The sequence below is a fragment of the Lepidochelys kempii genome, chromosome 5 (assembly GCF_965140265.1).
Source record: "Lepidochelys kempii isolate rLepKem1 chromosome 5, rLepKem1.hap2, whole genome shotgun sequence".
NCBI classification, from domain to species: Eukaryota; Metazoa; Chordata; order Testudines; family Cheloniidae; genus Lepidochelys; species Lepidochelys kempii.
This window is the reverse complement of record NC_133260.1, coordinates 16,765,604-16,787,924: the sequence shown is the minus strand read 5'-3', so window position 1 is coordinate 16,787,924 and position 22,321 is coordinate 16,765,604. Positions and strand designations below refer to the sequence as shown.

Below are 22,321 nucleotides of genomic sequence, written 5' to 3'. Positions count from 1 at the left end.
ACATTCTCTTCTAAATACAGAAATGGGGGATGCAAGTCCTTTCAAATTATTTTTTTTCAGACATTAATCTGATAAAATTTTAGGAGCATGTGATAATGGGAAACTGAGAGCCAGGCACTTAGTAGGCAGGCTGGGTGTAAGTGTAAGAGGCTTGGGAAAAGCACTACGCTAATCACTGAGTCACAGAATGTAGGGCTTGAAGGGACCTTGAGAGCTCATCTGGTCCAGCCTGCTACACTGAGGCAGGACCAAGTATACCTAGACAATCCCTGACAGGTGTTTGCCTACCCTGTTCTTAAAAACCTCTAATGATGGGAATTCCATGACCTCCCTTGGAAGCCTATTCCAGTGCTCAGCTACCCTTATAGTTAGATATTTTATCCGAATAGCTAACCTAAACCTCCCTTGCTGCAGATTAAGCCGATTACTTCTTTTTTGTACCTTCAGTGGACATGCAGACCAAATGATCACCACCTCTTTGACATATTTGAAGACTTATCAGGCCCTCCCTCAGACTTCTTTTTTTCAAGACTAAATATGCCCAGTTGTTGTTGTTTTTTTTTTACCTTTCCTCATAGGTCAGGTTCTTAAAACCTTTTATCATTTTTGTTGACTCTCCAATTTGTCCACATCTTCCTTAGAGCCAAGATGGTAAGGGGACACAACCCCATGCTCCAGATGTCCCTAAATCTCCAGCTGTCAGAAGCTGGGGCCTGATCTACGCTAGAAAATTAGGTCTGTTTAACTACGTTGATCAGGGATGTGAAAAATCCATACCCATGAGAGGCGTAGTTACGCTGACCTACATCCCCATGTAGACAGCGACAGTTCATCAGAAAAATTCTTCCTTCAACCTCATTACCGCCTCTTGGGGATGGGAGGTAGGTAGCTGTGCCGCTGTAGCATTTGAATTGTAGACAAGCCCTGAGACTGGACGACAGCAGATAGATCACTCGGAATTGCCCTGTTCTGTTCATTCCCTCTGAAGCATCAGGAACCATGGTCAGAAGACAGGATACTGGGCTAGATGGACCATTGGTCTGACCAGTATGGCCATTCATATATTCTGTTCTTCTAAACCTTTACAGCAACTGTGAATACTGTCAGTAACAACCCTTAATCACACCACTTTGAGGGGATTTTCCCCCAGTTTGGGTACTTGTGATTATCACATCTTCACATGCAAAATAGAATTATGTGTGCGCACACACATATATACATATATCTCCCCTCCCCTCCCCTCCTCTTCCCCTCCAACCCCACTCACAAGGCTCTTTCCTAGGAAGATTTACCCTTCTCAGTCTCTGTGGAATGTTGAGCACACCAGCTCCTTCAAGTTGGGAACCAAGTGCTCGTCCCACAATCTCCTTCAAATCCCCATTGATTTTTTGCAACAGAAATCTGCAATTTGCACAGCCTGTTGCAGTTCTAGTCCTCTTCTCCAATGGAGCGAGGGAGCCTGCAGTCTAATCCAACAAGCCTGGCAAAGTCCCTGGAGCACGATCCTTACAGCAGACCCTTCTAGTCCTTGCACTGTTACATCATTCAGCCCTTCAGTCTGGCTCCCACTCTTCCTGTTTATAAACTCCTCCCTGTCCCCTTGAGTTCCTGTTTGTTCCCTTCCCGGAGAGTGACTCTGGGTGTGCTATTGTAACACCAACAGACCCCGGTTGTCCTCAGACCTGGGGCCTCTGGAGCTTAGTGCATGAGCTTCTACCACATGAGCTAAAAGCCAACTGACTCTTAGCTAAGGCTGTAGAGCAGACTCCTTTTCTCTCTCTAAGTGGTCTCGGTGCCACTAGATGGGACAGAACACCCCACCCAGGAGGTGTGTGGGTTACACTACCAGGTTGCTTGCCCACAATGGAAGTCACCCAAATACTTCAAACAGCTAATGAACACACTGAGTGCCCACCACACCCAATTTCTAGATAATTCAGGTCCATCCAGCAGAGTCATCCTGCATGGCTCTGGCAAGTCTGCAAGCACTCAGAGCCCCCCAAAACAAGGGACTAAGTATTCTCCCCCCTGTTTCTTCCCTTCTTTGCACCACTAAATGCTGCCATGTAAGCATGTGGGTTACATAAGCTTCTCCAAAGAAACAGCTCTGCCAGCCCACTACTGCCAGACCATCCCTCCTAGAGCGCTCCTATGCAGAGACGAACACATCAGGCTCCCTTAGGGCCAGAATTTCATAGCCTTACTCACAACAAGTAGTCCCTTACTGCACAAGCATTGATTTCAATGGGACTACTCCCAGAATAAGATACTACTCAATATGAGCAACAGTATCAGGATCTGGCCCTTTAACATAGGCTAAAACCATTCATACTAGAACTGAGACTACACAGTTCATTTTACTTGTAACCCGTATAACAACACATTGAAGGAACACAACATACATCGTCATACAAGAAAGGCTACTGTGTGAAACTACTGTGCCATCTAGATCTCTTTTCCTATGCACTCCTTCCAGGTTACTAAACTGGGGCAATGTTCCTCCAGTAGAACAGACTCATCATCACTAGATACAGAATAGAAAGATTATTGTTAAAATGGTGACAATACCAATCCAAATATCCATCCTTAGCATCTAAGGAACGTACAAGGACAATTTCTTAACCTCAGGTGCAGTAGCCTAAAAGACTGAACACTCCCCAGGACCTTAATTAGAAACTCTCTCTGTCTTTCACTTAGGGGGGTAAAGTGTAATGTAGAAACAGCCCCAGAGGCTTTTCACAGTGACCATGCAGCCTGTGACAGAGAACTAATGCCAAAGGAAATAAAAGCAGCATTTGCTGCTTTCTCCCTATTACCCCAGCAGGTAGAGAAATGGAATACAGCAATTCTGTCTACTGACTCCTACCTTCCAACAAACAGAAACGTGTTATAAACTACAAGCAATCTCTGCAAGATGAGCGCCTGATATCATTAGAAACACTAAGTGCTTGCATTTGTGTCTCTGAAAGCAATGTCTGTAATCACACCCTTTATCCTGTTACTCACTGACAAAGCTCATGCTGTACTGCATTATATTTTGGGGCGCTGCGCTTTATGGCTCGCAGATCTGCATGCTCATCTTATAAACATCACAATAAAGATATGCCTTAAAAAAAAAAAGAGGAAATTTCATTTGTCTGCACAATCCATTTCACAAAATGCCAATACCTTAACTCTTCAACTCCTCGCTTTCCTTAGCAGTATCACAAAAAGAAAAGGAGTACTTGTGGCACCTTAGAGACTAACCAATTTATTGAGCTGTAGCTCACGAAAGCTTATGCTCAAATAAATTGGTTAGTCTCTAAGGTGCCACAAGTACTCCTTTTCTTTTTGCGAATACAGACTAACACGGCTGTTACTCTGAAACTTAGCAGTATCACAGTATTTCCTAGAGGCCCAACAAATAATGGGGCCTCTTTGTGCTAGACACTGTACAAACCAAGCAAGAGACAGTTGCTGCCCCAAAGAATTTACATCTAAATAGATGAGACAACAGATGGGAGGGGAAACAGAATCCCAGAGAGGTGAAGTGACATGCCCAAGGTCACATAGCAGGTCAGTGAAGGAACCAGGAATAGAACCCAGGTTATCTGATTCTCAGTCCAAGTGCTCCATCTGCTAGCCCAAACTGTCACCCACTTGTCCAACTTTCCTCCCTCTATACAAATATAATATATTTCAACAAGCAAACACGATGATAAAAAACAAAAGAAAGAACAGGAAACAATGCAATATGTATGCTCTTACCTCCCATATCAGTCCCTACTCCTCCAGCTTTGCTTGGCATTGCTCGCCATCCCTTTTCTGACTCCCATTCTGGAGGCAAGGACCTGTCCTTTTTAATGTGTTTGTCCAGTACCATGTACCACTTAAGAGCTATAGAAATAAAATATTTCTCTGGGGTGGATTTATAGATAACCTTCATTTGATACCATTGCCTGTGGGCTCAGGAGAGAGGTCAAGGAATGAATGACCCTAGAGACTTCCTTCCATGAACAAGCTTCTCATCCTTGGCACAAGTGAGGAACACGAGCTGGGTAGAACAGGGAGGTTTGTACTGACATGTCACCTGTGCTGTACAAACAGGCTTCCAGGGCTTTCCAGCCAACAGCTTTGGGCAACCCTGAAGTCACTTAGGAGACATGGCTAAACGGGCACTTCACCAGCCTGCTCCAGCTTCCCAGTCATTTGTCTTCTTGCAAATGAAAGAGATTTAAGCTTTACCTGTTGGCTGAGCACATCAGCTCCTCAGAGCATTGCAGCTCCAGGCTGCCATCCATATTGAAGCTTACAAAGGCGTTACGGGCCAGACTGTGTACCGCTGTTCAGCGCGAGTAAGGTCTTACTCCACAAATAGTTCCATGCATTTTAAATGGGATTTATTGGAGGAGTCCAGTACTACTCACTATGAATAAAGGTGGCCGTCTGGTCCTATATGAGAATTAAACACAGATCAGTAGTTTTGCTGACTTTTGCAATTTAAATGGCACTATTTGGTGCTTTTCCTGGAACTTCAGCTCTTGGAGTCAAATGAATAGGAGAGAGTCTCAGCTTTCATTTTTTTTAAAAAAAAAAACCCCTACATTTCTATCCCTCGTGGTTAGAGAGAGGCACTGGAAAACATGAACCCTAAATTAAAGGTTCAAAACCAAGAAAACAATGACCATATTATTTTTTTTTAAATTCTCACGACTTTTAAGCCAATCTCATGATTTTTTGGGGCCTGACACATGACTCTTGAATGTGTGGGGCTGGCAGTCCTGAATGCCAAGGGCAATGAAAATAACATGCTGGTAGCAGCTTGTCCGTGTCAGGAATAATGTGGGAGAATTTTCTTCAGAGAATTCAAAATAAAAGTATTACAAGTCCAGATCCCAAAATAGCATGAACCAGGACAAAGCACATACCAAGCGACTTAACTATCGACCTGACATGTGGAGAATAAAAAGTTATGCTGGGAACAAGCTTCAGCAGCAGCTCAGCACAATCACCTACAGGAATAATGAGATTATGTGGAATAACCTTCTGTAAAAGAGCATCTCTGAACGGAGCAGCCCATCTGTGCAGAGTTTGGCAGCTATGTGGGGTGATAGAGAAGACACAGCTCAATCCAGCTGGCTATTTTTAGAAACCACTTCTGTAAATAACCTACCATGCAGAGATATGGCAAAGAAATAGAGGAGTGCCCTGTAAGAGCCACAGCAGCCAGAGCATTGCACAGAAATACTGGGCCAAATTCATCCCTGGTGTTCCTTGTCTGAAGTCAATGGAGTTGCACTAGGGATGCATCTAACCTGCAGTTCTTTACTGTTTTGATGTTAAATAGATGAACGAAGTTTGCTTTGGGGGAAATTAAAAATCTGGGGGGATGTTCTAATAAAAGATAAAGCTGCAACATTCGGATTCAAATGTTAAACACCCCGAAGTTCAGGGGTGTTTGGGGATCTGATTATTGGTATTTGGGAAGCAGAGCTCTGAGCATGCCTTAACAGCAAGACACAAAAGGAAGACATAAGCCCTGCTCTGGGGAGATTACAGTCCAAGGCCCAATCCTGCCATGTGACCTGCACTGGCAGACCTTTACCCTTGAGCAACATCCCACCGAGTTCAATGTTCGAGGGGATGCCACACAGCCATGTTCACACCCACACAAATCCCATTGCAGGAAAAAGGCCTAAGTAGGAAGATCACACCAGAATGCACTGAGAGACCCATAGGATAATGCTAATTTACAGTGGGCTTTTTTTTTGCATGGTAGGGTGCCCATTATGAAAATAAGGAATGTCTGCAACAGGCCCATCTGATTTTAGATTCTGAACATGCTGAAAGCCCAGGCTGTTCAGTAGAGCTAGCTGGAAAGATTCAAATAGCTCAGACCAAAGATTAGACTGGTGCTGATCTCTATAGAAGTGTGTTAGGTTTATCATCCATTCCCAATGACTGAGCTTGTCCTGTGGTCTGAGGTACCTCCAAGGTGGATCAAAGCAGGACCACACAGATCAGCCAATCCAGCCACTAAGAAGGTGCCAGCATTCTCTGGAGGTTATTTCCACTCCTGCCTCCGAATCACCAGAGCACACAAATGGGCTTGGGGCCCTGTATTTTCATTTGATCCAGGCCAGCGTTACCTGGAATCTCTCCCTGATGATATAGACACTGTGAACACACCAAGAAGATAGGCAGGAGTCGCCGAAATTCTTGGCCCAAATTCACCTCTGGTCTTGTTACACTGGCTTCCATAGAGTTACACCAGGGGTGACATGGGCCTCTTTCCCTTCCTCTCCAGCTAGTAATAATGAAGCCTGCTCTGATGTTGCACCCCATAATACTTTATAGAAATGTGCTTATGAGTGTTAATATGACATAACTGGAATATGTTTTCTGCTAGATATGCCATGTAACATATCTCTGCAAAGGTTATGATCTACTGGATATATTCATCCTATTTGTATGCATGTATCATTTTTGTATTCGAAGTTATGAATATTGGCTATGTACTTGTTTGAATTTAAGTAGCCTCAGTGAAGCATTTGGTCAGCTTCTTGAAAAAAGACTATTCTCAGTAAGTGCCCAATCAAGAAACACTTAAGCTGACAATGAACTTTGAGAGATGCCAATCCACATCTGAGCTTTCCTGGGAATGTGGCACCAGCCTGTAAAGAACTGAGTCGTGCATGGACATGTGACTTGCTCATGTGACTCCAAAACTCCATCTTGAGCTGGATTCCGCATAGGAGAGGTGAGGGGGTTTTCACCCACAAGAGAGAGACTATATAAGCTCTTAGGGAAATTCCTCCATTTTGTCTTCAGCTGGCTCAAGAGATAGCCTCTCCACCCCAAAGGATACCTGAAAGAAACTGGAACAAAGGATAGTAACTACAGGGGTGTGAGTGATTGCTGGACCCAGACTAGAAGGAGGCTAGTCTGTCAAAGGAGCTTATTGGAACATCTCTGAGGGTAAGATTTACCTGCATTTAGTTTCCTACTGGATTAGGCATCGACTTGTGTGTTTTATTTTGTTTAGTAATTTACTTTGTTCTGTCTGTTATTACTTGGAACCACTTAAATCTTACTTTTTGTATTTAATAAAATTACTTTTTACTTATTAATTAACCCATAATAAGCATTAATACCGGGGGGGGGGCGGGGGGAAATAGCTGTGCATATCTCTCTATCAGTGTTATAGAGGGCGAACACTTTATGAGTTTATCCTGTACAAGCTTTATACAGGGTAAAACATATTTATTTGGGGTTTAGATCCCTGTAGCAGAGTGCTGGTGCAAAAGCACCTAATTAGCCCCTGCTCAGCCAGCTCCAATCAAGAGAAATAGATGCCTGGTCTGGGGATTGGCCCCAGCTGCGGGCCTGACAAGCCAGCAGCTATAAGGGCTGGGAGCCAGGATAAAGGGGGCAGCTAGAGGGAAAGGTGAGGCACCTGGCTGCAGGCTGACTGCTAGCTAAAGAGAGACCTAACCCTGTAAGCAGCTCAATGCTGGTGGTGGGAAAACTGTGTGTGTAAATAAAGCCACAGGTGCTGCATAACTGGAAGCCTCTCTGAGCTTTATTGAGGAAGTCGGTGGGCCCCAGAAGGAGGGGACGGAGCTTCCCGGGCAGAGGATCTGTCACAATCCCATTGGGAACTGGGTATCTGAGTGCTGGAGACAGGAGCACTTCTTAAGCTGTTTTCAGTTAAGCCTGCAACTTGGGGGGATGTGGTTCAGACTTGGATCTGTGTTTGCAGCAGGCAAGCGTGTCTGGCTCAAACAAGGCAAGGCATTGAAGTCCCAAGCTGGCAAGGAAAACAGGCTCAGAGGTAGTCAAGGCACATCAGGTGGCAGTCCCAAAGGGGTTTCTGTGACCCAACCCATCACACCTGCTCCCCACAAAAGCTAGAATTCAGGCCTCTTCCCTTCCTTGCCCCCTTAACCATCTTCTTATTGCTTGTTCTGTTTACTGGGTAGAGATTCTCTTAGAGGGTTTAAAGAGGCAACTAGATAACTCAATAGGTCTGGAATTAGATCTTGCCACATGGAAACATACTTTGAGTTCTGAAATGGGGCAGCTATTTGCAAAGCAGAGATGGAGTCATTTTAGGTGCTGTCCTTGCAAACTGTACTGGGAAAGATCAGAAGGTTGGGTTTGTTCAGAGTTTAAAGGGGCAGCAACATTTAGGCATCTGCCATTTGGTTTAGGAAATCAATTTCATGGGTGTGGTGGGTTTTTAGTGTTTTTTTTGTTTTGTTTTGTTTTTTTGTAGCTCAGGTGGTTTCAGGGTCTAACAAGAACTGCCAAAACAACTGTTCTTTCATTGCCTGTTTGTTAGGTCCCTGGAGCCCCATCAAGCAAAACTCCCTCTGATTTCATTGTAAGTGGGATCAGGCACCCTCCCAGAACCTAAGTGCTTTGCACACAGTCAGTTGTCTTTGACTATTTCACTGAAGAGAGGCTCAATCTGTGAAATTTTGATTTGGATTTTGAGCGTTCAGATATTTTGGTATTGTGTGTTTAGTTCAACTTCATCTTTGTGGGGGGACATTTCCATGTTGTTGTTCAGTTGTACTGGACCTTAGGGCCCCTAGCAGGCATCAGAGCCCTATTGTACACGGCCCATGCAGACATACAGCAAAAAGACAGTCACTGCCCCCAGAAGCTCACAGTCTAGGTTCTACAACTATCCCACAAGTCCAATGACTAAAATAACTCATTCAAATAGGAGTTCAGATGCCCAGTCAGTACTTTGCACAAGACACTTGGGAGGTCAAAATGAATTAAAGCCTTAAGCAGTGAGTTCCCATCTGCTTCTCCCCCTTCTAGTCTTAAATTTTAATTGCAAAAAACAATTACATTTGAAATGCTGCTGAAAGAAGTTTCAAGAAAAAAAATCCTTTTCTGAGTTCTACTTAGTGGTACTGCATCACATATTAATTATGACACATTTGCAACATTAAAAAAAAGAGCAAACAACTTATGACACTGGGATTTAAATGCAGACAGTGATACATTCTGGGACCCCTTGTTTTTGAGTGGGATCTGGCAGGGACTCTACAACTATGGGATCTGCCTATATTGTTACAATAAAACCAGTTTTCCAGCCTCTATAATTGGTTCCTTTAGAGTCACATTCTGTTTTGTTTGTTATACCCATCACCCTAGTATCCAGACTGTGCTGAGATTTAACATAAAAGTTGTTAGCTGGATGTAATTAAGAAAGTTAGTTTGTTTTATATGTCAAGTTATTGATTTTTTTCAGTTTGGTGGCTGAAAAAAAAAATTGGTTCATTCTGAACCAAAACTATTTATTTTTCAGTTTTTCACACCAAAATGTCAAAACATTTTGGAAGGTGGAAAATTAACTTTTTTCAGCTAAAATATTTGCCTAATTTGACTCAAATTCACAAATAGTTTGGGTGCCCTAAAAAATGCTAATTTACTGTTCACTGAAAGAGTTTGTCCAGCTCTCTCTCTTTCACATAGAGAATGAGATTGTGAAAAGTGCTAGATCAACAAATAGCCTTAGAAAAAGGTTCTCTGTTTAGCTGCAGAACAGGACCAACATGAGCAGTAAACTGGTCCACTACATCTATTATTATGATTTATTATTTGTATTAGTATAGCGCCTAGAGGACCCCACTGTGCTAGGCATGGTACAAACACAGAACAAAAAGATGGTCCCTGCCCCAAAGAGTTTATAATCTAAGTACAAGGCTAGAGACAACTGATAAATACAGACTGGGGACTACAAGTAAACAAAGAAACACTATTGATCAGCAGGATAGGCAGTGGTCATTTGGCATTTAATATTCTCATTGCACTACGCTATATTTCTGGCTGCATTTTCTCAAAGTAGTCTTTTAGGAAACCAGGATGGGCAGCTGCATCCAAAAGCTAAGCTAAAAAGCCAAATAAATAAGAGAGAACCAGCAATAAGGAGTCAAGCCAAAAAGAAATTTTGAACTTGAAGGAACGGATAGCCTTTTAACTCTAGGTTACCAGTTCAAATCAAGCTCAAGCCAATAGTGATGACAGGTTACCACTAGCTGATGGCTGTTTACAAAATATTACAAAAACCAGCACAAACTGGCACCCATGTGTGTCAGCTGATAAATGGACATGTACATTGAAATAGACTGATAGGTTGTCCCTCCAGGTCAGTACTGAGACGTGCTGGGATAGCGAGGTGGGAAGCCTATTTATTATTATCATTTTTATTACTGTAGTGTCTAGGAGCACCTGTCATGGACCAGAACCCCAATGTGCTAGGTGCAGGATAAACACAGAACAAAAAGACATTCCATGCCCCAAACAGTTTACAGAAGGCAGCAGTTACTTAGATTGTAAACCTGTTGTGTGGAGTTATGTAGGCTATGTCTACACTACAAAATTAGGTTGAATTTACAGAAGTCGGTTTTTTTAGAAATCATTTTTATATAGTCAATTGTGTGCGTCCCCACACAAAATGCTCTAAGTGCATTAACTTGGAGGAGTACCGAGGCTAGCGTCTACTTCCGGAGTGTTGCACTGTGGGTAGCTATCCCACAGTTCCCGCAGTCTCTGCCGCCCATTGGAATTCTGGGTTCAGATCCCAATGCCTGATGGGGCAAAAAACATTGTCGCGGGTGGTACTGGGTACATGTCGTCAGGTCCTCCCTTCCTCTGTGAAAGCAACGGCAGACAATCATTTTGCATCTTTTTTTCCTGAGTTACCTGTGCAGACGCCATACCACGGCAAGCATGGAGCCCGCTCAGCTCACTGTCACCGTATGTCTCCTGAGTGCTGGCAGACACGGTACTGCATTGCTACACAGCAGCAGCAACCCATTGCCTTGTGGCAGCAGACGGTGCAATAGGCCTGAAAACCATCTGAGGTCATGTCTGAGATGCTCCTGGCCGCCTCGGTAAGGTCGGTCAGGAGCACCTGGGTAGACATGGGCGCAGGGACTAAATTAGGAGTGACTCGACCAGGTCATTCTCTTTAGTCCTGCAGGCAGTCCTTTTGTACCATCTTCTGCTGAGCAGCCAGGAGATGGGGATGGCTTGCAGTCCTACTGCACCATCTGCTGCTAGCCAAAGATGTAAAAGATAGATGGAGTGGATCAAAACAAGAAATAGACCAGATTTGTTTTGTATTCATTTGCTCCCCCCTCCTTCCTTCCCTCCCTCCGTGAAATCAACGGCCGACAATCATTTTGGTGAGGTCTATCAGGGGCACCTTGAAAACTTTAATGGAGATTCAGTCCTACCTGAAATACCAGAGGGAGGGATAGATTAGTGGGTTGAGCATTGGCCTGCTAAACCCAGGGTTTTGAGTTCAATCCTTGAGGGGGCCATTCTGTGTGACAGTTGTTCTTATTTCTTCTTCATGTATAGCCACCCCCTTTGTTGATTTTAATTCCCTGTAAGCCAACCCTGTAAGCCATGTCATCAGTCGCCCCTCCCTCTGTCAGAGCAACAGCAGACAATCATTCCGTGCCTTTTTTCTGTGCAGACGCCATACCATGGCAAGCATGGAGCCCGCTCAGATCACTTTGGCAATTAGGAGCACATTAAACACCACGCGCATTATCCAGCAGTATATGCAGCACCAGAACCTGGCAAAGCGAAACCGGGTGAGTAGGTGACGTCAGTGTGGTGACAAGAGTGATGAGGACATGGACACAGACTTCTCTCAAAGAATGGGCCCTGGCAATGCGGGCATCATGCTGCTAATGGGGCAGGTTCATGCAGTGGAACGCCGATTCTGGGCCCGGGAAACAAGCACAGACTGGTGGGACCGCATAGTGTTGCGGGTCTGGGACGATTCCCAGTGGCTGCGAAACTTTCGCAGGCATAAGGGCACTTTCATGGAACTTTGTGACTTGCCTTCACCTGTCCTGAAGCACATGAATACCAAGATGAGAGCAGCCCTCACAGTTGAGAAGCGAGTGGCGATAGCCCTGTGGAAGCTTGCAACGCCAGACAGCTACCGGTCAGTCGGGAATCAATTTGGAGTGGCAAATCTACTGTGGGGGCTGCTGTGATGCAAGTAGCCAACGCAATCAAAGATCTGCTGAAATCAAGGATAGTGACCCTGGGAAATGTGCAGGTCATAGTGGATGGCTTGGCTGCAATGGGATTCCCTAACTGTGGTGGGGCCATAGACGGAACCCATATCCCTATCTTGGCACCGGAGCACCAAGCCGGCGAGTACATAAACCGCAAGGGGTACTTTTCGATAGTGCTGCAAGCTCTGGTGGATCACAAGGGATGTTTCACCAACATCAACGTGGGATGGCCGGGAAAGGGACATGATGCTCGCATCTTCAGGAACTCTGGTCTGTTTCAAAAGCTGCAAGAAGGGACTTTATTCCCAGCCCAGAAAATAACCATTGGGGATGTTGAAATGCCTATATGTATCCTTGGGGACCCAGCCTACCCCTTAATGCCATGGCTCATGAAGCCGTACACAGGCAGCCTGGACAGTAGTCAGGAGCTGTTCAACTACAGGCTGAGCAAGTGCAGAATGGTGGTAGAACGTTTAAAAGCACGCTGGCGCAGTTTACTGACTCGGTTAGACCTCAGCAAAATCAATATTCCCACTGTTATTACTGCTTGCTGTGTGCTTCACAATATCTGTGAGAGTAAGGGGGAGACGTTTATGGCAGGGTGGGAGGTTGAGGCAAATCGCCTGGCCACTGGTTACGCACAGCAGTTAGAAGAGCACAGGAGGGTGCAGTGTGCATCAGAGAAGCTTTGAAAACCAGTTTCATGACTAGCCAGGCTAAAGTGTGAAAGTTCTGTTTTGTTTCTCCTTGATGAAACCCCCCGCCCCTTGGTACACTCTACTTCCCTGTAAGCTAACCACCCTCCCCTCCTCCCTTCGATCACTGCTTGCAGAGGCAATAAAGTCATTGTTGCTTCACATTCATGCATTCTTTATTAATTCATCACACATATAGGGGGATAACTACCAAGGTAGCCCAGGAGGGCTGGTGGAGGAAAGAAGCACTGGGAGGGGTGGTGGTGGTGGAGGGAAGGACAAGGCCACACAGCACTTTAAAACTTATTGAATACCAGCCTTCTGCTGCATGGGCAATCCTCTGGGGTGGAGTGGCTGGGTGGCCGGAGGCCCCTCCCATCGCGTTCTTGGGCATCTGGGTGAGGAGGCTATGGAATGTGGGGAGGAGGGCGGTTGGTTACACGGGGCTGTAGCGGCGGTCTGTGCTCCAGCTGTCTTTCCTGCAGCTCAGACATACGCTGGAGCATATTACTTTGATCCTCCAGCAGCCTCAGCATTGAATCCTGCCTCCTCTCATCATGCTGCCACCACCTTTCAGCATCAGCCCTCTCTTCAGCCCACCACCTTTCCTCCTGGTCATTTTGTGCTTTCCTGCACTCTGACATTGTCTGCCTCCACTCATTCGTCTGTGCTCTGTCAGTGTGGGAGGACAGCATGAGCTCAGAGAACATTTCATCACGAGTGCATTTTTTTTCACCTTCTAATCTTCACTAGCCTCTGAGAAGGAGAAGATCCTGTGATCCTTGAAACACATGCAGATGGCGGAGGAAAAAAAAGGGACAGTGGTCTTTAAAAAGACATTTTATAGAACAATAGGTTCTCTTTCACGGTAATCCTTGCTGTTAACATTACATACATAGCACATGTGCTTTCGTTCCAAGGTCACATTTTGCCTCCACCCACCACGTGGCTACCCCCTCAACCCTCCCCCCCTCCCCGTGGCTAACAGTGGGGAACATTTCCGTTCAGCCACAGGCAAACAGCCCAGCAGGAATGGGCACCTCTGAATGTCCCCTTAAGAAAAGCACCCTATTTCAACCAGGTGACCATGAATGATATCACTCTCCTGGGATAACACCGAGAGATAAAGAACAGATGTTGTTTGAATGCCAGCAAACATACACTGCAATGCTTTGTTCTACAATGATTCCCGAGTACATGCTACTGGCCTGGAGTGGTAAAGTGTCCTACCATGGTGGACGGAATAAGGCTGCCCTCCCCAGAAACCTTTTGCAAAGGCTTTGGGAGTACATCTAGGAGAGCCGCGAATGCCAGGGCAAATTAATCATTAAACATGCTTGCTTTTAAACCATGTATACTATTTTAAAAGGTACACTCACCAGAGGTCCCTTCTCTGTCTGGTGGGTTGGGGGGTACTGGCTCCAGGTTCAGGGTGAGAAACAGTTCCTGGCTGTCGGGAAAACCGGTTTCTCCGCTTGCTTGCTGTGAGCTATCTTCCTCGTCCCCAAAACCTGCTTCCGTGTTGCCTCCATCTCCATTGAAGGAGTCAAACAACACTGCTGGGGTAGTGGTGGCTGAACCCCCTAAAATGGCATGCAGCTCATCATAGAAGTGGCATGTTTTGGGCTCTGACCCGGAGCGGCCATTTGCCTCTCTGGTTTTCTGGTAGGCTTGCCTCAGCTCCTTAAGTTTCATGCGGCACTGCTTCGGGTCCCTGTTATGGCCTCTGTCCTTCATGCCCTGGGAGATTTTGACAAAGGTTTTGGCATTTCAAAAACTGGAACATAGTTCTGATGCACGGATTCCTCTCCCCATACAGTGATCAGATCCCGTACCTCCCATTCCGTCTATGCTGGAGCTCTTTTGCAATTCTGGGACTCCATCATGGTCACCTCTGCTGATGAGCTCTGCATTGTCACCTGCAGCTTGCCAAACAGGAAATTGAAATTCAAAAGTTCGCGGGCCTTTTCCTGTCTACCTACCCAGTGCATCTGAGTTGAGAGTGCTGTCCAGAGCAGTCACAATGGAGCGCTCTGGGATAGCTCTCGGAGGTCAATACCGTCTAATTGCGTCCACAGTATCCCAAATTCGACCCGGCAAGGCCGATTTCAGCGCTAATCCCCTTGTCAGGGGTGGAGTAAGGAAATCGATTTTAAGAGCCCTTTAAGTCGAGGAAAAAAAGGGCTTTGTCATGTGAACGGGTGCAGGGTTAAATCGATTTAACGCTGCTAAATTCGACCTCAACTCCTAGTGTAGACCAGGGCATAGAATGTGTGTCAGTCAGGTCCCTTATGGAAAAATTCCTTTAGAATGTAATAGGATTCTACAGAAATGTGTTAGGATTCTACACAAATAACTTTAAAACAGAGCTAGGATCTCATTCTATAGGTGTTTTAATCACTCTAGCTAATTTTAAAGCAGGGATACAATTCTCTGTTAACTTCCACACGTTGACCAAAAAGTATAATCAAGTTCTTATTTTCTACTAATGTCACAGGACTTTTCAATAAGGGGTGCCTTATAGAACTTTATATTAAAGATTTAATTCATGAATTGTCTTGCTTCATTTCAGCTGTTAACAGAATAATTAATAAAAAGGAGACTAGACTGTATCAAAGGACCTTCTTTTGAGCTGGGACAAAAGGATTTCTTTGGGCTGAGATTCAGCTCAGTTTTTGCATAAAAGACTTAAGTGAGGCTTTGGTAATGCAGAGGGATTGTGCCCACCTCTCTGAACGAGGCTACATTTTGCCTTTGAGAAACACAGGGTACAAGTTTGTGTGACCCTGAGGTTACTGCATTTGCTGAATACTGAATAGTGGAGAAAACACAGCTTGTGTTCCACAGAAAAGGTTGACATGGTTGTACCAATAAAAGGTCATTAAAAACACAAGGGTATCTAATAGCAAAAAAAGATGCATTAACATATTGAGAGGTATACTCATTCTGTCCTTGATGCATGTTTGTAAGTCCCATTAATCTTCATAATAGCTAAGCAGAGGCACCAGTCCCCTCTGCACCTAAAATGGGGAGCACCACCTCAGTGCCCCTAGATTCCTAGAGAAATGAATGACGCAAATGCCCTTGGGTATTATTCTGGGGTAAGCCTGCCACGGGGAGAGGGAGGGAAAGGACTGTGCTTCTTTGAGGTAATTGTGACATTAAGAGTGGGCTGCGGGGTCAGAGAGGACAGGTCAGGGCTCAGCCTTGGACACAGGAGTGGAAGAGACTCACGTTCATCTGGATCCCACAGTTTAACTATTGCAAAGACTCAAAGGATACAAGGTCAACTCTCAGGTTACTGGCCACGAGAAAAACAAGGACCAAGAAAATCAGACACAATCATAGACTCATAGGACTGGAAGGGACCTCAAGAGGCCATCTACTCCAGTCCCCTGCACTCCTGGCAGGACTGAGTATTAACTAGACCATCCCTGACAGGTGTTTGTCTAACCTACTCTTAAAAATCTCCAATATGGAGATTCCACAACCTCACTTGGCAATTTATTCCGGTGTTCAGCCACCCTGACAGTTCACAAGTTTTTCATAATGTCCAATGTAAATGGCCCTTACTGCAATTTAAGCCCATTGCTTCTTGTTCTATCCTCAGAGGTGAAGGAGAATAATTTCCCCCTCCTCCCTTTAACAACCTGTTATGTACTTGAAAACCATCATGTCCCCTCAATCTTCTGTTCTCCAGACTAACCAAACCCAATTTTTTCAATCTTCCCTCACAGGTCATGTTTTCTAGACCCTTAATAATTTTTGTTGCTCTTCTCTGGACTTTCTATAATTTGTTCACATCCTTCCTGAAATATGGCACCCAGAACCAGACACAGTACTCCAGCTGAGGCCTAATCAGGCCCAATTATACTTCTGATCTGTGTTCCTTTACTAGGGTCGCTACTGAAGGGGCTGCTCGAATGACCTTCATCAGATCCTGCCCCAGGCTGATTTCCTGAGCTAACTCTTTATTTTATACACTGGAAAGGGACCTCAGCCTGCCCTGTCCTGAAGGGACCTTATCACAATGGGCCTCAAGAGCCATGTTTAGGGAGCATTAACTGTCATATGGCTAGACTGTGCCTGGGTGTGAAGGGGGCAATGAGTGTAGAAGAGCATTCCCCCTTCCCCTTGGAGTATGTCTACACTGCATGCGAAACCTGAGCTCTGAGTCAGCTTTGAGCCACAGCCCCCATTCTGTCCACACAGAAAATCAGTCTGACTCGGTTCAGAAAGCACTTGGGAGCCAGGTCCTAGGACCCTGCTAGTGGGCTGGATCAGAGCCTGAGTCCAGCTGAGGCTCAGGTCCAAGTCCTGTCATTTTGCAGGGTGGACACAGCTCAAGCTGCAGACCTGACTCAGAACATCTGCATAGCACAGTACAGACACGTTTGCATAGCTGTGAGACCAGGGTCATGCAACTGTAAACCCAGGTTAGCCATGCTGCATGGATCCTCACTGCAGGGTTGGAAATAGTGAGCCAACAAGCTCGGGACCCAGAGACATCCCTTTAGCACCCTGCAGACATCCCTTTAGCACCCTGCAGAGGGGCCAGATGCAATCCCAACCCTTGCACTCAGGGAATAGCTATGGGCTAGTGTCAACAGCCCACGGCCCAGCCCTCCTCCATACCAGCTCTTAGATGTGGCCCTAATGGGATAGAGAAGCATATGCTGCACCCTGGGAGAGGTGATAGCAATGGCAGTGTGAGCCATAGCTGCCCAGGAGCCCTGGGAGTAACTATACCTGCTTCTAGCACAATGGCTCCTTCCCACCTCTGCAGACCCACTCATCCCACAAAGGGGCTGTTGTTCTCCAAAGGCCCTCAGCAAGTTGCACCACAGCACATCTTCTGCGGAAAGTTCTCTGATAACAGAGAGCACAATAGTTCACCGCACAAGCTTGGTCTCACTGCAAAGGACGCAAGTGGGGAAGAGCATATACCTCAAAGGGCCAGACGGCAATTCACAGAAGTAAGGAATTGGTGTGTCGTGAGACTCCTGGTTATTGCAGCAGATATGATCCTCCCTAAGGGGATCCTCTGAACAGCGAGCAACCCTGGTCCCTTTGTCAGCCAGAGCGGGGTGGGGAATGACACGGCAGCCTGAAGTCAGAATTCTGGTGTGGTCTAAGTTTCTGTGTTTGTTTTTTAATTGCTTTTAATTTTTTATTAGACCCTGTAGATACCGGACCAGGTCCTCAGCTGGCGTAAAGGGCAGCAGCTCCACTGAAGTCGGTGGAGTTTTTCCCCATTTACAGCAGCAGGGATCTGACCTGCAAATGTTTTATATTTAGCTGAATACAGCTTAATAGTATCCCTGCTGCCTCAATGTACAGTAATAACATGGCGATCTGAACGGAGCAATTAAGGCACGCATAATCTCACTCAACCTCTGGCCCCAGTGGGAGGTGGCATATCCATTGCTGGCAGAGGAATCTTGCCAAGAAAACCTAGCTTAGTTGTTTGCTTTATAAAATCCAAGTTGAAGATTCACTCTCTCTCTCTGTGTCTGTGTCTTTATTATTATTTTATGAGGATACCTTGGATTTCCACACCACCTTTCATCTGCAGATCTCACAGTACATTACAGGGATCAAGGAAGGCTACAGAGTCGGTATTATGGCAAAGGAAACCTGCTTTTCTTTATCACAATAAATTCCATGTATTTGTTATTATTAAGAGGCTCAGACAGAGGATAAATTTTGCCATGTAATCAATGCACATTACTATAGGTGCTGGAACTCGGGGAATTGGGGATGCTGCTGCACCCCCTGGCTTCAAGAGGTTTCCATCATATACAGGGTTTACATTGTGGTTCAACAGCTCTCACCACCCCCACTAAACAAATTGTTCCAGCACCCCTGCACATTACAGAACATAACCCTAAACTCAGATACTGGGGGGTTTAGCTAAGAGGAGTTTGACTGCATCCTCTTTTCATAGATCAGTACATAGGAGCACTGTTCAACATCACAGTGAAGGAGCAACAGAGCCAGAAGCAGAACCCAGGGATGGGAAATCCAGACTTCCAGGCTCAAACCCTAAGCACTCGAATAGACCACCTGCCAACCTTTATAGTGAGCAAACAGCCTTAATACATAGGGATTGGTGCTCTATGAAATAACACATAGACAAATGTCCTTGATTTCAGTTTACGGGCTGCTTTCCCCCTTTCAGTCTGTTAAACACTTAGTTTAGATAAAATAAGCTAAAATAGCCCATATTATTCAAAAGGGGAAAAAAGACAAATTTTCCAAACTTCAAACTCAGATTTTTTTCCCCCGGCTGCTCTTTTCCTGCATGAATCTCTGCCCTGCCTTTGAAATTAGCAAAAAACATATGACATTTTTGGATAATGAAAAGATGTTGCAAGCATTACAAAGTGTCATTTACTTTAAAAGTCTTCTCTCTTTTTAAATTGGGTTCAGCCCACTCCACTTCATTTGAAGAGCAGACTGTTGATTAACTTTCAAGTTTGTGTTTTTTCTAAATCATTAGAACCTCTTTTTCACATAAGCATCGTGGCATTTCTAATGATTTAATGAGACAAAGACCTTAAGCCTTTCCTGAGTGTGGAATCATCTTTTCACTTTATTGATACATATATAATGAGGACTTTCAAGCACTGTGAACATTCCTACCAATTTGATTAACACTGCTGATGCACATTCATCTCTGCTATCATGACAAAGTTTAGCAGAGTGGTCATTATGGCATTTGCATTTTGCTAATGAGCTAGCATTTATCATATAGTGGAGACAAAGAAAATGAGGAAGTATCTTTTATTGGACAAACTTCTGGTGGTGGAAGGCTTTCGAACCACACTGAGCTCTTCTTCAGGTATGGTGAAGGAAGCAGAATGTCTGAGCTCAATACAAATTGGGACAGATTGTTAAGCAGAAGGTGTAATGTATGCTGGAGGCAGTCAGTTGATATGAAGTGGACAACTGGGGGTTAATTTGTTACGCATAAAGGGTTCAAGTTCCCAGGCTCACCTTTGGAAAGACTTTGAGGACAAGTACTGAAAGATTAGATATGGATAATGGTGTGAACGTTTTATGAGACGTTTCACTCACAGGTGATATGATGTTTTTGTCTATCATTTTTCTGTAAGAGTTCATTCAAGAGTGTAATGATTGTCTGGTTTCACCCAGACAGTTATTGGGATATTAGATGCAATGGATGAGGTACACCATATGCTGTGATAAGCAGGTATAGACCCAGGGATCTTGAAAGGTGCGTTGTAGGGCATTTTGACCATCGTAGCAGTGGAGATATAGCTGCAGGTTTTGCATCTCTGTTATTCCAACAGGACCTGGTGCTGTTTTGAGTTGGTATGTCCTGGTATTGCTTCTGAGGATGAGTTTGGTGAGGTTGGGGTGAGGGGGTGTTTGAAGGCCAGAAGTGGGCATTTGGGAAAGATTTCTTTCAGGATGTGGTCCCTCCCAAATGTGGGTTATAACTGTTTGATGATACCTCAGATGGGGTCCAATGTGGGGTGGAAAGCGAGAGCACTAGGGAACTTAAATTCATAATTCTGCTAGACACCAAAAACCATTGGCTTAACCAGGATGCTGACTCTATAGTTCATTACAACAATTTGTAACACACCACACCGCCTGCTACACTTAATTACCCACTTCAAACCCTGCTTAACAATCGAACCTCCAATTGCCCACTTCATTTCAAGTGACCGCTCTAACATGCATTACCCCTTCTGCTTAACATTGTCCCCACTTGTATTTAGCTCAGACACACTGCTTCCAGATCTGAAGAAGAGCTCTGTGTAGCTTGAAAGCTTGTCTTTTTCACCACCAGAAGTTGGTCCAATAAAAGATATAACCTCACCCACCTTCTCTCTCCCATATGTTGGGACCAGCATGGCTACAACAACACTGCAAACGCAGATTCTAAGTCACTTAACCTGTCACCATCTCTTTGTTGTCAGGTTCGTACGACGATGTTGTATAAATTAGAGGTGTGTAGTGGATAGGAATTGGGTAATAGCTCTTTAAATAGTTAGCAGCCTTCTAGTGGGCCTCCCTGTCTTCTGCTTCAGTAGCCACTAGAACCCTCTTAGAGCAGCAGTTTACATATGTAGCTAGGCCTTGCGTATGGTTAATAAAGGTGGGTATTTGGAATCCAACTGGCTCCGTGTGGTTTCCTCATATTAGTAACGTTATGTAGAGAGCAAAGACAACAGACTGCTTGAACAGCGAATTGCTATCTCGGCTATCCACTGGATCGCATGTGTTTGGGGCAGAACACTACTGTGACGACGCACAGGTGGACATGCACAGACACCATGGCCATCAGCAGTGATAGTACTCAGATCTTAACTGCCAAACCCACCAGCCTCTAGACGCCGAGTCAAGAGAGCTCCTTTAGCGTAGAGGAAGTAGTAGGCTGCTATCGTTGCTCAGGCCACCCACAAGAGGAAGACCATATAAATTCCTCACCCAATATATTACACTATGCTGCAAGCACCAGTCTAGTGCACAGAACTCCTCCCCAGTGCAGGCCAAACACATGCATTGAGAGGTGTCCCTGGATGCTGGCGAGTGGTCCTCCAATGCACTGAAGGAGGTTGAGGCTGCAGCAGGTGTGTGGGTGGTGCTGGTGGTTGAGTGCCAATGAATTTGCTTGTTGTTACTGGCACTCACATATCAAAAGCTCCCTTCTCGAATGGTTTGTGAAGAATCAGCGTTTAGAAGAGTTTCAGAACCAGTAAAAACAATGAGGAGTCTGATGGCACCTTAAAGACTAATAGATTCATTTGGGCATAAGCTTTCGTGGGTAAAAAACCCACTTCTTCAGATGCATGGAGAGAAAATTACAGATACAGGCATAAATATACTGGCACATGAAGAGAAGGGAGTTACCTTACAAGTGAAGAACCAGTGCTGACAAGGCCAATTCAGTCAGGGTGGATGTGGTCCACTCCCAATAATTGAAGAGGAGGTGAAGATACAAAGAGAGGGAAAATTGCTTTTGCAGTGAGCCAGTCCCTATTCAAGCCCAAATTAACTCCTCATTGTTTTTGTGGATACAGACTAACACAGCTACCTCTCTGATACTTAGAACCGGTAAGATATTTTGTGAACAAAATGTTTCACTGCTCTGGCAAGTCATGGAACACTGGACTCCAAAGCGTAAGTGTCTCTAAAGTCATTACAGGATTTCTCCCTCCCGCTGCCCTCCAATCCCCCAATTTGTTATTCTTGCATGATAAACTATTGAAATGTACTAATTAACAACACAAAATTCATATTTGTCCCTTGGTTGCTTCAGCAGGCTGCTGCTGCTATCACAGGCAGTTCAGGTTTCCAGGATTGCTAAGAGCTACATGGGCAAAGTTAGTTCAGAGGAGAAAACAGAGTTCTTTTGTTTTCCATCCTGCACTTGACATTTTCTTCACTCAACTTCACTGGGCAGTTGTATCTCCACATAAGTATGAAAACAGGAAAGGCTTCTTCTGGGGTTAACAGCAGTCTATGACTAGATTGGACTCTGAGGCTCTGTTGGGAGAGGGATTCGCAGCAAGGGAAAAGTGTTCAAACTACTGAGAAGTTTTATGGAAT

At 45.0% G+C, this 22,321-nt stretch overlaps 1 protein-coding gene across 9 annotated transcripts in view; it reads right to left on the bottom strand.

Moving 5' to 3' along the window:
• Positions 1 to 22,321, bottom strand: part of MAPK4 (mitogen-activated protein kinase 4) — a 158,627-nt gene that overhangs the window by 115,489 nt on the left and 20,817 nt on the right. For 3 of the 9 annotated variants that reach the window (XM_073343535.1, XM_073343545.1, XM_073343541.1), the window contains one exon: positions 14,116 to 14,476. The exons of the other annotated variants lie outside the window; for them this stretch is intronic. The gene's annotated coding sequence lies outside the window, so the exon portion shown is untranslated. The remainder of the gene's footprint in view (positions 1 to 14,115; positions 14,477 to 22,321) is intronic. 9 annotated transcript variants of the gene reach the window in all.